Source organism: Petaurus breviceps, unplaced genomic scaffold (genome assembly GCF_028583685.1).
Source record: "Petaurus breviceps papuanus isolate PSGF00001 unplaced genomic scaffold, PetGlider_PUasm1.0 178, whole genome shotgun sequence".
NCBI classification, from domain to species: domain Eukaryota; kingdom Metazoa; phylum Chordata; class Mammalia; order Diprotodontia; family Petauridae; genus Petaurus; species Petaurus breviceps.
In genome coordinates, this window is record NW_027185777.1 from 24,901,362 (window position 1) to 24,915,222 (window position 13,861).

The following is a 13,861-nucleotide window of genomic DNA, read 5'->3' on the forward strand; positions in this document are numbered from 1 at the left end:
TTCTGGATTTGAAGCCAGGGGACCTAAGTTCAAATTGAGTTCTACATTTATTAACTACATAATCTTGGACAAGTCACTTAACAACTTTGGGCCTCACTTTCCTTATCTGTAAAATGAGGGGGTTGGACAGGATTATCACTAATGGTCTTTTCATCGTTAAATCTATGTCCATTGACCAGTGCTTTGTTCTAGGGCCACACTTTTCCATTAAATGGTAAGCAAATGGAGATTATTGAATTTCCTGATTCCCACTTACCCATAGCTCAGAGACCTATGCTTCCATTTATGTACCTCACAGCCTATTTATAGAACTCTGACTCCTAGGATAACGGACTCAATTGGTGCTTACCCCATCATAAGGGAACCCCCTCACAAAAATGAACAAGAGGTTCTCCTTGTCTCCCAAAAGTCATTCTACTACCCTCCAATCTAAAACTGCTTTTGACTGTTGGCTGAGTCTTCCCCCCTTCCATTAGGCCCTGTTCTTTTGTGCCAGTTTACAGAAGAATTTGGAGAACACTTAAGAAAGATTTCTCTGACAGTTATTCAGTGGAATCCAAAAGTTTATATTGATTGAATAGATGTTGGAACATCTCAAGAAATTGCTAAAAATGAAATGACCACTGTTTTCAAAAGAATTGACCTAACAATTTTATCTTGCAAAATAAAATTAACCATGTTTTGCCAACTAAATCAACATGGATTTTCTTTTTCCTTTTTTTTTAAATCAAGGGCAACTTATCCCTGGAACAGATCATGCAAAGAATAATAACACAGAGTAAATAAATGTTTAAAAGCAAATAAGTTAGGATGTCACTGAATGTACATGGAAAAAAGAAAAGAAAATAACAACACAGTATCAAGCCACCCACATTTTTTTCTTAAAAGTTACTAGCATTTACTAAATAGTTTTATATTCTCCAGACTATCACACTGTTTAGAAATCTAATTGTGTGGATCCAACAAGATTGTAAGCTTTAGGAGAATAGGGAATGTATTTCCTATTTAACTCATTCATAGTCCTGCCCTCCTTCTCACCTGCCATTATGCCCTGAGTCCTATAAACACATCTGGTTGTTTGCCAGATGCTGTGCCTAATATGAGGAAGTTTCTCCTGGAAGTGTTCCTTTCTTCCAGAGATAGCCCAACTCTAAAGACCTCTGTCTTCTCCCACCTGAAGGTTGGGGCACATGTAGAATGAGGGAATGTTAAATCAATGGAGTTAGAAGGAATAGGAATGATTATCCAATCCAAATCTCTCATTTTACAGATGAGGAAATTGAAAGTTGGGGGTGGGGGAATAGGGAGTGGGGAGAAATGACCAGACGACACAATCAGTTTTCAAATTTCTCCTGACAGGCTAGAGCAGTAGATCACACTGAGTAAGATTAAATATTACAGGCATAAATGAAAAGTCTTAAAGTTGGATTCAAAAAATATACTCCACAGGTACAAGACGGGAGGGGCATGGTTAGCAGTTTTCCTGAAAAATAAAACAAAAACAAAGACTAATGGTTTTAGTGGACTATAAATTCAATACTGTAATATAAGTCAATGGTCAATATGATTCAATACTGTAATATGACAGCTAAAAATAATGTGATCTCAAACTTCATTGAGAGGAATATAACTTTCAGGAGCTGAGATGGGATAATGTTGTCACATAATTCCCTTTTGAGACTACTTCTGGAATTTAGTATTTAGTTCTGGGCACTACAATCTAGAAAGAAAATTTACAGGTCAAAGAATATCCAAAAGAAACCACCAGAATTGTGAAAGACTTCCAGTTCATGCCTTATGAACCTCAGCTGAAGTGAATGGGGATGTCTAAATTGGAAAAGAGAAGGGGTGGGGAGAGCCATGATAACTGTCCTTAAGAATTCAAAGGGCTTCATGTGGAAGATGATTAGATTTGTTCTGGGTGGTCCCAGAGAAAAGAACTAAAATTATGAAATTATAAAGATACCAATTTAGTTCTTAATGGGAGACACAGCTTCTAAGTGTGACTCAGGTCCCAAGTCAAGCCTGGAGTATTTTGCATGAGATGGTCCTAACTGGTGGAGAGAAGATGGATGTCATGCTTTGTGATTGATTGAAGAGCTGCATAGGAGAAAGGAGAGATGTTCTTCATTCCATCTTTGAGAGAGACACATATGATTCCAGCTCCTCCTTGAGACTGACTCTAGGAAGAAGAAAGAAAAAAAAAACTCTCTTGAAGACATGTAAGAAGAGGAAGTACTTCAATGTCTGATTTCTAGCTTTACTCCCTAGAGACTTCTGGGAACTTCCTCTTAGGAGGAGATTATAACCTCCCTTTTGGTTGAACAGGATCTCATCTTGCTTTCATTCATAGAGCTAATTCACCATTGTCAATTTTCTAGTATAATCTGTAGAACTCTGACTTCTATTTGCTATTTTTTGGATAAGATGGTTTGCTCACTATTTACCATTTGGGATGATCTTTTGCATAACCAATATTTGTTGGGAAGGAACCAGATTGACAAGTGCAAGTTAAGGGCTACCCTTCCCCTTTTAAGAAATAGTGACCAGGGAACATAGTGGCTTTTTGTTTTGAACCTAAAAAAAAATGCATCCCAATGCCAGCATGATTTAGGAAGGCAGGAAAATATAATTCTAGTTTGGTACCCTCTCAGAGCATGGCAGTGGGGTCGGTGCCAGAGCTCCTTCTGCTCACCTCAAGGGAGGAACAAGAAATCTCCTTAGGAGAGGGGTGGGGAAGATTCCAGAGAGATCTCTCTAAGACTTCCTCATGCTTCACATCTATGTGTTAGATCTCCTAGGTGGAAATAATATAACCTATGTGGACATCATGAAATACCTATGGAGATCATGGAATTCTACACCCTCACAACACCCATTACAGATCTCCAAGCAGAGCCTGGGTAACCAACAACTTCTTTGGAAGATCCTCAGAGATTCTGTTTCAGGTGTGGATTAGACTAGATAGCCACTGAGGCTGCTTTCAACTTGGAAATTGTATGATTCTGTTACTTGTCCCAAAGCCCTCATTTCAATCCAGCTCTTTACTTACTAGACCTCTCCTTCTCAAATCACTTTATATTTGTTTTATGTTCAAGTTGTATTTACTTGTATGTGTTCATCTTTCTCTCAAGAGAACATAACCTTCTTGAGGGCAGAGACTATTTTGCTTTCATTTCTTGCTTCTCCAGTGTCTGGCACAGAGTGGGGACTTACTAAATGCTTATGAATGAAAGAAAAGTTCACAAAACTAGAATGCAAGAGAGCCAGGATGTGAACCTGGGTGTTTCAGCTCCAAATTCAGTGTTTTCCCCCCCCATTAAGCCCTACTGTCTCTGTACTTGTATTTAGTACAGAGCTAAATAAATTGTAGACATTTGATAAATATATTGTGTCTGACTCATCCTCACTCAGATGTATGGACCAGAGCCAGTAGTCTTCTGGCCGAGTCTGGGTAACTACTTGACAGGAATGTTGAGGAGAGAGATTCTTATTCAGATATGGGATATACTAAATGCACCTTCTTTCGGTTGTGTGATTCTATGCTTAGAATTACTAAAAGAGAAAGCAGAGACCAGAGCTAAATATATCAGTTATAGCATAGAATATGCCACCATACACAGAGAATATGGTGCTTACTAAATGCTTTTAGAAGATGTAATGAAGACTAAGATGTCAGGTTCACACCCTTTCATGGAAGACTGAGACTAAACCAGAGCTTAAGGGTGAGGGCTTCTTTCTCCAGATGACCCCATTTCCAGTGGGAAAGACCTCATGAAGTCTCTTGTCAAATGATGGAAAGAGTGTTGAGATGGTACTTCCATCTTTACCATTCACCAGTCAGCTGTGGGGCACTGGGTAAGTTCTTTAAACTCTATGACCTGAGCACAATCCATCAATGACAGTGGATCAACAAGCATTTATTAGGTAGTCAATATGCTTTGTGCTGAAGATGTAAAGACAAAACCAGAAAAGTTTCTGCCCTCAAGGCTCTTACATTCTATTACAGTGTCAGGGTTGAACTAATGGTCCCAAACATTGACTCTCAACTCAAATGAAGGAAGCAGAGAGTCTCAAACAATGTGTCCTTTCTCCCCACACCAATGATCTGGACAAATAAAGAGCAGGGAAGGGTACCAATGGGGCCTTTGTCTTAGAGTAGAGAAGGGGGAAAGGACATCTCCAAATCCATACTTTTCTCCCCAGGCACAATACCAGAAAGGATAACCTCAGTACAGGGGTGGGGGTGGGGGCATATGTTCTTTTCTATGGATAGAGTGAGAAACCACTGTTATCTTCACTTTCTATCTGGGCATCTTGAGGAGCACAGGGTACCTAGAAAGTACGACAATGGTAATCCCAAGGTTGGAAAGCTATTTCTTGTTTGGTCCTAAAATGTTAAAAACTGTTTGAACATGTAATTGGGGGAAAATAAAATATTATTTAAAAAATCAAGAAAGAAAGAGATAAAAAAAAAAAAGCTATTTTTTCAAAATTGTGATAATGGCAACATTATAGAGAGAACTGAGGTCAATGCTTCACTTTGCAGATGAGTAAAATGAGGTCCAGAGAACCAGTCACTTGTCCAAGGTTACACAGGTAGGAAGAAGGAAAACCAAGATTTGAAAGCAGGTCTTCTTTCCAAACCCTCTGGTCTTTCCATTATACCATATCGGCTCTTTATAATCATCATTTGACCCCAATTTTACCAGCTTTTTTTTTAAAGGTATCACCTAATAGTTCCCCTTTATACTTCAAATTCTTTCACTGGGATGAAACTGAATGAGTATTTCAAGAGTGTAGTAGAAAGGGCACAGGGTACAAATTCAATGGAGTTCAGTTTCTGGTTCATCCTATTAGCTTGTGTGACTTTGAGCAATGCACTTAACCTTTTGGAACCTCGGTATTCTCTGTAAAATGAAAATGGTGGACTAGTCAAAGTCGATTTCAGCTTTGGCACAAAGCCTCAGTGAGACCCTGCTTAAGGTGTGGAAAGGAATAAAGATAGGGATTAGCCCTATGGGTTTACTGATTAGCTAAGTAGATAGGTGTTGCAGTGGATAAAGCACCAGGCCTGGAATGAGGAAGCCTTATATCTGACCTCAGACATTTACTATGTGACCCTGGGCATTACTTAACCCCGTTTGCCTCAGTTTCCTCATCTGTAAAAAAGAGCTGGAGAAGGAAATGGCAAACCACCCAAGTATCCCTGCCAAGAAAACTATAAATAGGGTCACGGAGAGTCAGACACAACTGAAAAATAGCTAAGCAACAATCTCACCGGTAAAGGAAGACTTTCCTCCACCAAAGTGTGTCTACATGTCCTTTGAAATTTATAGTCTTAGAGAGTTACCTATAAGAGAGGTGCTAGACTCATGGCTCAGGTTGGCAAGCAGCTCCAAAACTCTTGAACCAGACTAAAATATAATTGGGAAATATTTAACAAAATAAATAAAAATACAATATAGATAATATGCATTTGTGGCTTTCTTACTCAACATGCAGCCACAGGGGTCATTTCTATTTCAGTCTATCATCCTTAGCTATAGCTGGCTTGATTCAGGGGTAAGAAGATGAAGAAAAGTAAGAAAAATGTTGAAGTCATTGGACTAGAAGATAGAAGGAAAATTAGATAATAAGGGTTTGAATCCTAGTTCTATTTCTAAACTTCCTATGTTGCTTAATCTCTTGGACACTCAACCCTTTAATCTGTAAAATGAAGGAGCTGGACAAGATAACCTTCAAGGTCTGTCCCAGCTCTAAATATGTAACTGTGATCTCTGAAGACCCTTGTAGCCCTAAAGTTTAATGCTGTCATTCTATCAGGAAACAGGAGACTCATCAAATAGTGCACTTTCAGGCCTGACACATTGGCCGTCTGGTTCATTTCTTGTTGAGCACAAGTTCTGGCCTTAAACCAAATTATTGTGAATTTGGCGGATTACCTTTGGAGTCCCTAGGTCACCCCTTGCTTTTTGTATTATCTGGTCCTGTGACAGTTTGTCACCAAACTGGGAATATGAACAAATGATTGCCCAGGGCCTCTCTCTGAGTTTTCTGCCATCTCTAATCCTTTCCAAGAAAACACATTCTCCAGCCTATCCAAGGATTACTGTGCTATTGTTGTTCAGTCATTGTAATTGTTCCCAACTCTTCTTGACCCCATTTACAATTTTCTCAGCAAAGATACTGGAGTGGTTTGCCATTTCCCTCTCCAGGTCATCTTACAGATGAGGAAACTGAGGCAAACAGGGTTAAGTGACTTGCCCAGGGTCACACAGCTAACAGGTGTTGGAGTTCAGATTCGAACTTGGGTCATCCGCATTCCAGGCCTGGTGCACCACCTAGTAACAACAACTAAGGAATCTATCAGTAGGACTGTCAAGCCTCTTAGGTAAGTGGATTGGAGAAAACATTTTAGGGGCTGCCTAGGCTTCTAATGACTAGTTAATCACACCATATGGGCTTCCACCTTCTCCCTGCACAAAGGGGCCAGTCTGATGGACCATCTCTCTGAGGAGCAGAGGTAGCCCTGATGAAAGAATTGAGATCCTTATTCTGTTTGGGGAGCACACCCCCTCTGACTGCTGGTGATTTTTCAGTGTGGCCTTCTTCTGAAAATGTACAGCCATTGCCTAGTTAATTCCACATAGTCTGGTCCTTCATTTACTTTAAGTAATTGCCATTAACTAAAGCTGTAAGCTTTGAAATGGGGACAGTGACATCTGCACATGTGACAGAGAGATTGTAAGGTTTAATTAATTATGGTTTGGAAAGTCACTACAGAAGGACACCGTAACAGCATGGGGACCTACTTTTATTTAGAATGCAATTTGAGAACTTTCTCCGTAATGGAAAAAAATTACAAATACCCAGTTAATTTTCAAAGGGTATTTGAGAGTAAAATTCAGACGTCAATAATGGAGAGCTGAGAATTGCAGGCAGCCTTTACCATAATAACCAAGAGTGTGAAAATGGAATGAGAATATATGAGCTCTCGGTGGAAGGTTATCTGAGGATCCTAAATGGTCCTAGTACTTATAGACTCCTAGCTGGCATAAGCAGAAAACTAGACATTAATACCCTGCCACTCCTCCATCTTTGGCGTTTAGCACTAAAATTCAAAGACACAGGGAGAAATCAAGTGGGGAAGATGTCAGAGACAATAAATATTATTCCAGTTAATGGGCTTCATGAATACATAGATTTCTAAGTTAAGACAATTAACTAATTTCAAATCACTGCTTGCTAATTTACTAATTCATTAACTTGAAGCTGCGTCCATCCTGTACAATGCCATCCTCCTGACAATAGTGCTGAGCTTTGGCAAGGATTTATTTTCTGCAACGCCAGGGACATAAAGCATGGGATTTTTGAAGAATAATAAAAAATGGATTAAAGAGAATAGGAATAATTTATCATGTGCAGATGTGCAGACAGAAGAAGATGGTGCCTTTGTAGCACAGTTTACAAAAGGAGAATTACAGTGGAGGCTTCTCTCCCAATCAATGATTTGTGAACATTTAGCCCTCCATGTCTGATGAGCCATCAGCAGGATGGGCTGCCATGACATTGCAAGATCAAAGTGGTAACAAGGAATATTCTTGTTTTAACTATAGCAAACATGAACCCTGATGACTAGGGCAGGCAAGTGAATGCCTAGTTGATCCCTTGTGGAAAACCCAAGGCTGTGTTTCTAGCATGGTGTCTTTCAAATGATTCTAGACCATCCTAATCAAGGCTCATTATTATTCCTACAGAAAGTTCAGGTAAAATGGGAAAAATGGGAAGTCTAGCAGGGCATAGCTTTAAGAGAAGAAATGTCCACTCAGGCTTCACTCTGGGTTGCTAGATCTTGCCGATGAGAAAATGGGTACCAGAGTATATGATGGGTACAATGACTAGAAAGGTCAGAAAAACCAAAGATATTCATTTATGCATCAACAAACATGGAGGAAATTATGAACCCATGTTGACCTAGTTCACTACAAATTGGGTTTTATAAAAGAAGGTGAGGGTTGGGGATTCCAAAGTGGGCTGGAGATTTCAGTTCTTTCATCAGGGCTACCACTATGCCCATTATTATGTGACTGTGTTTCTTTGCAAAGTGCTGAAGATAATGAGGAAATAGAACATGGGGAGAAGCAACTTGTAGACTGGCAGATCAGTTCAATATCTTTATATCTATCTAACTTTATCTATCTAGTATATATATGTATGTGGATATATGTATGCATATATATACATATATATGTGTATACACACATATAAAATTTATACCTATGTGCATATATGTATATAGATATAAATTAAACACAAAGTAATTTTGTTCAGGAAGTGGGAGCAGAGAACACTAACCATGGGAGGGATCAAGAAAAGCCTCTTGTAAGAAATGCCACTCGAACTGAGACAAGGGAGGGAGATGCAGAAATGAGGCAGAGAGTGTGTCCTGGGTCCTGGCTTCTGACCTCAAGCAAACTCATCAAAAAGTCAGATTATTAATAGTAAAGGGATCTAGGTTCTAATCCTGGCTCTGATGGTAACTTTCCATAGACCATTGGCAGTTCACTTAAAGTTACCCATAGCTTGTTTTTGAAGGCAGTATTTATATGCCATACATTTTTAAAATGTGTTTATGCAAAATGGTTAACATATGCAAAACTTTGGTCCTTTAAAAGGGATGAGCTTAACTATCTGGAAAACTGATTTATGGGGAAAATATTTCATTCTGGATCTGCCATTTTTTATCTATGTGACTTTGGGCAACTCACTTAAATTTTTCTGGGCCTCAGTTTCCTCATGGAAGGCAATGGTAAAGTAAGGAGATTAGACTGTGTAAGCTCTAAGGGATTTTCTGGTTCTAAATCTATGACTCCTAGTGCTGCTAGATAAATTAGGAGTCTATGTGCGTGTGTGTGTGTGTGTGTGTGTCCAAAAGAATCAGCATAGGCACAGGGAAGAATTGAATAAAGGTGCTTGATAATATTGCCCTGGAAAAATCCATCAGTCCAATTATATTTCTCTTTGCTATTTCAATTTTAACTTGCCAATTGTCTTTTGGAATTCTGAAGGTTGTGGGGTATGAGTGTGTGTGCCCATAAAGTGGTTGGGTGACTTATGTGGCTAGGAAGTTCTAGAGGTTGCTTCATTTCCTCAGTGGTTAAAATAAGATTTCTTATGGCCTTCATAAATAACAGGAATGATTAAACAGAGTGGATTACTATTAGGGATATATGATGTTTCATACATTTGGGACATATATTCTTTCTTGTTTATTATGTGTGCTGCTCGAGCTATATTTTTTTAACCTAAGCACATTTTTCTGATTTGCAGTCTATGATTACTTAATAAGCAATGTTATTTGATAGACTCACAGAATTGTAGAGCAACGTGAGACCTTGGAGTTTCATCTCATCAAACACTCTTATTATATAGAGGAGGAAAGAGAAATTTAGAGGTTAAGTGGCTTGCCCCAAGGTCGATCAGGAAGAGTAAGGACTCTAAGTCATGTGACTGAATACAGTGTTCTTTCCTCTAGACCACACCAGTGGTGTCAAAGTCAAATAATGAAATACTGATCCGTACACAAGCATCTCTGTGAGTTGCATATTGACTTAGTTTTAGAATGTACTGTTACTCATGCTTTGTCATATTTTTATTTATTTTGTCAAATATTCCCCAATTACATTTTAATCTGGTTCAGGCTGCATATGGGAGTGTTGTGGGCTGTGTGTGCAACACCTCTGCTTTAAATCATATGGTTTTTTTGGTGTCTAATTCTTGGGCATAGAACTAGAGAGAGGGCAGAGAAGAAGGAGAAATGTGGGACTTAATACCAAGGACACACAGAAACTGGAGGATAAAAAAATGGGGTATTGGGAGCTAATCTGCCACTGGGTCAAGAGTATCCAGTCTGAGGCTCTCCTTTCTGAAAGACATAAGAAAGACCAGTCCTCACACATGGTGCTCATCTCCTTTCTCTGGGTCTATCCACTGACTGTCCTCTACACCTGGAATGTTCTTTCTCCTCACCTCCTTCTCTTAGAGGCCCTGGCTTCCTTAAGGATGTAGCTCAAATTCTACCTTCGGCAGGAAAGCTTTCTCCAATCCTCCAGCTTCCAGGGCTTTCTCCTTTCAGATAACTTTCCATGTACTCTCCATGTATCTTGTATGTACTCATCAGGTATGCTCTAAAGAAGGAAACAACATAAGTCCACAAACAAGGTTCATGTTCTTGCTTCCTCCCCCATTGGGATGTAAGCTATTTAAGGGCAGAGACTATTTTTTGAAAACTCTTTGCATCCTCAATGTTTGGTACAGTGTCTAACACAGTGATAACAAAGGCTTATTGACTAAATGATTTATTCAGCTGAAGTCAGAGGGGCTGGGTTCATATACTGCCTCTAGTCTATCTTACTGCCTTTGTGATCTGGGGATGGGGGATAGTCACCACCTCAGTGGACTTCAATTTCCTCAATTTCCTGTAAAAGGAGGGGGTTGGACCAGATGGCTTCTGATGTGCCTTCCAGCATTATATCTAGGACCTCATATCCAACCACAAAATGGCGGCAAGTTGAGTAAAATTAGAATATGTAGTGACATAATACGACTCCTGAGGCCTAACCACAGAACGCCAGAACTGGAAAGGACTTAGAGGTCACTTGCTCCAACATTATTTTATATGTGAGGACACTGAGGAGGTCTGGAAAGGTCAGATGACGGAACCAGAAACTGCACCTAGGGCTCCCGACTTCACCACTGTTCCTTTTAGTGTATTACATTCTTGAAATAATAATGGCTTGATATTGTTGGCATGTTGTCTCCTTTCATTTTCACCATAATCCTTCAATAAAGATGGTATTATTATCCCCATTTTGCAAATGAGGAAACTGGATCTTGAGAGTAGTTAAATGACTTGTCCAGGGTCTCAAAGTTAGTTAAGTGTCTGAGGCAGTATTTGAACCTAGGCCTTAGTTTAAGCCTCTATCCACCATGGAACCTGGCTGCCTGAAATAGACAGTAAGCTCCTTGAAGGCAGGGATAGTCTTTTGCCTCTGTTTGCTTCCTCACCACTTAGCACAGTGCCTGACAAGGCAACAATACTTTAATAAATGTTTATTGAATGAAATACTCTAAATTTCATTCCAAGGAAAAACTACATTATGTCTAGATCTTGGTAGACATGAAGAGATTGAGACCAATAAGAAAACACTGGAATGAGGGACTAAACAGGGCACAGTTGGAAAGAAAACAGATGAGGGTAAGAATTACATATAAAGTGCCTGAAAGATCCCCCCTCTCTGGGAGGGAAAAAGTCAGAATTTTGTCCAAAGCAGTGTCCTACTGGATCCCTTCTGGGGCTAAATCCCACACATATAATGTGTGCAAAGCAGTGCTGTCCTCTGCATTATATTAATTATGCTCTTAAGCTCCATGTAAATTACAAAATCAGTTTTCCAAATTAAGTTAACAAAGCCATTTCTGGACGGCTACGCTGCCTTTCAGTAGAAAATTAGCCCAGCTCATTGTTTGTAGATAATAGAAATTCTGTGGCCTGGTTTTCTGGGTGATGTTTGCAGGGCACTGGGGGGTGCCTACTGCATTATTTTTCCTCTTAGTGAGTATGATCTGGTTTTCCTCTGAGCTGGGTGTGCAGGAGACTGTCACACGTTCTGATGGTGTTTGAACCACCACCAGCGAGCTGCAATTGCTTCCTTCCAAGCCTGGGTGCTGAGAGAGGCTGACATTATCACTTAAGAACTTGGGTTGAAAATAAAAGAGCTTTGAAAGGAGAAGGCTATTTTCTGAAAGACCTGTCTTCCTGACACCTGTGGCCTCACAGCTGGGTGGCGGGGAGCAGGCTCCTGCAAATGTGGGAAAGAAATATAGCTGGTCTTGCTTCCCATCTCTGCACCCACCAGACTATCATTATATTCTTCTGACCCCACAGTTCAGGAAAGGGGAAGATGGGTAAGTGGCAGGTCTGTCCTTCACAGGAGTCAAGTATGCTATATCTGCTGGCCCACAGCTCATGACTGACCCTCAGCAATAGTACTACTGAGACCAGCTTCTACAACGTCTTCCTTCCTTTAGCACTTTCCCCCCAGATGCCCACTGTTCTCATTTTGGCTTCTGGAAGTACCCCCTCACCCCTCTAGTACCACAGGATTCACGACTCCCCTTCCACAATCCAACCAAGGTTAGACTAATTTTCCCCTAAAGGGGGACAGAGCTATCCCAAGACCAATTGACCCAGGGACCAAAGATCAAGCTTCACCTCCCTTAATGGGGGTTTCCTGGAAGCCTCTGGCCATATTAATGTGGCTTCCTGGTCACCTAAAGGTATAAATAGGCCCACCCAGATGGAACCAGGGCCCTACAACCCTGGTGGGTCCAAAGTCACCACACCCTGTCCTGCTGACCAAAAGGGTGGGCCTGGATCTATCCAAGCTAAGTGTTGAAGGATCCTTATCAATTATCTTTTCTGTGATAGGATGAAGTAAAAACCCTCTTTTATGCTTCTTTTTATTAACCATTTTCAGTGCTGTCAAACCCCAATAGAAATGATATTTAAAGATATATAAAGATCCCAGTAGGCCGCACCTAAAGAATCCTGCATTAACATTATCTATATCCTACTGTATATTTCTTTTGCTAAATATTTTCCAATGACATTTTAATTGGGTGGGGAACACGAGGGAGTGTTAAGGCCTGTAGTGCGGCCTGCCAGTGGGCCCCATGTTTGACACCTCTGTGTTAAATGACCTCCATGTGCCTCGTTTCCTCAATGTCAAACCTAAACTAACAAGAGTATTAGCCTGAGTAAGGCCCATCTCTCCTCTGTGCATCCTGCCCCTCACTCTGAAACATTCCACTGTACTGCTCCCCTTTTCCAAAGAGATAAATCCATTCTTTTCCCTTCACATATCTTCCAGCAAAACTTACCTGCCCAGCGTCTTCACTTCTGTGTTCCTTCATCTTATTCCTGCACATGTGACTCTAAACAAGTCTGTCTTTATTAGTATATAACATGGTGTCTGCCTTATAGTAGGAACTTAGTAAGTACTTGTTAAATGAGTGAAATATTTTGCAGGAGGGTGTTAGTGGTTGATAGTTTGAATGCATACTCTTTCCCAGTCTTTTTACTTTTAACTGGAGACTTTGGGACATATAAGGGCATAACCCCCCAAAAATGATTCTCTAATAGTAGAATTCAAGACCCAGGATGGTTTGAAGGGGAGACTTTTCAGAGAAAGAGTACCCTTATGACTTAATGATGTCATTAATCAGACCATGGAAAATGTCACCTAAGCATCATTTCCATGCTAGTCTTTACACAAAGGATCATGGCAACCATCTCATTTGATTCACTCAAATTACTCTGGGAGACAGACAGGACAGATATTGTCTTTATGCCCCTTTTATAAATCAAGAAACAGAGACTGTGAGATTAGGTCACTTGCCTGAGATCATACAGTTGTATGATGAGTGACATTTTTAAAAATCCATGTCTCCTAGTTTCTATTACATTGCTTTTAATTTTTCTGTAAGCAGCTCAGTATCCCTCAGAGTCCAGTTCAAGAAAGAGCATGGAATGAAGCTGGAACAAGGTTATTTTCTTGTGAGGCTGAGGGAAACCGGAGCTCATCTCTCCCAGGATCCTAATGGTAGGGGAGGACTCTCATCTCCTCCTTTCTTCCCAAATGGGCTAGACTTATTCGAGGATGCAAATTCAAGGAGTTGTGGTTGGCCCAATCCTCCACTAAAATTGCAGTGAACATAGTCCAACTTGGGACTTGGAAAGAAAATCTGTATCTATTCAAAACAGAGAAACTATCTCTGTTCAACTTGTGCTGTCATC

General features: G+C 40.2%; 1 long non-coding RNA gene across 4 annotated transcripts in view; it reads right to left on the reverse strand.

The window, feature by feature from the left end:
- Nucleotides 1-542: 542 nt before the first annotated feature.
- LOC138159998 (uncharacterized) overlaps nt 543-13,861 on the reverse strand; it is a 97,392-nt gene continuing 84,073 nt past the window's right edge. The window contains exons 2-3 of one of the 4 annotated variants that reach the window (XR_011168044.1): nt 10,033-10,190; nt 543-2,182 (exon numbers count right to left, since the gene is read on the reverse strand). This is a non-coding gene — a long non-coding RNA (uncharacterized lncRNA). The remainder of the gene's footprint in view (nt 2,183-10,032; nt 10,191-13,861) is intronic. The other 3 variants (XR_011168043.1, XR_011168045.1, XR_011168042.1) reach the window with 3 other exon arrangements.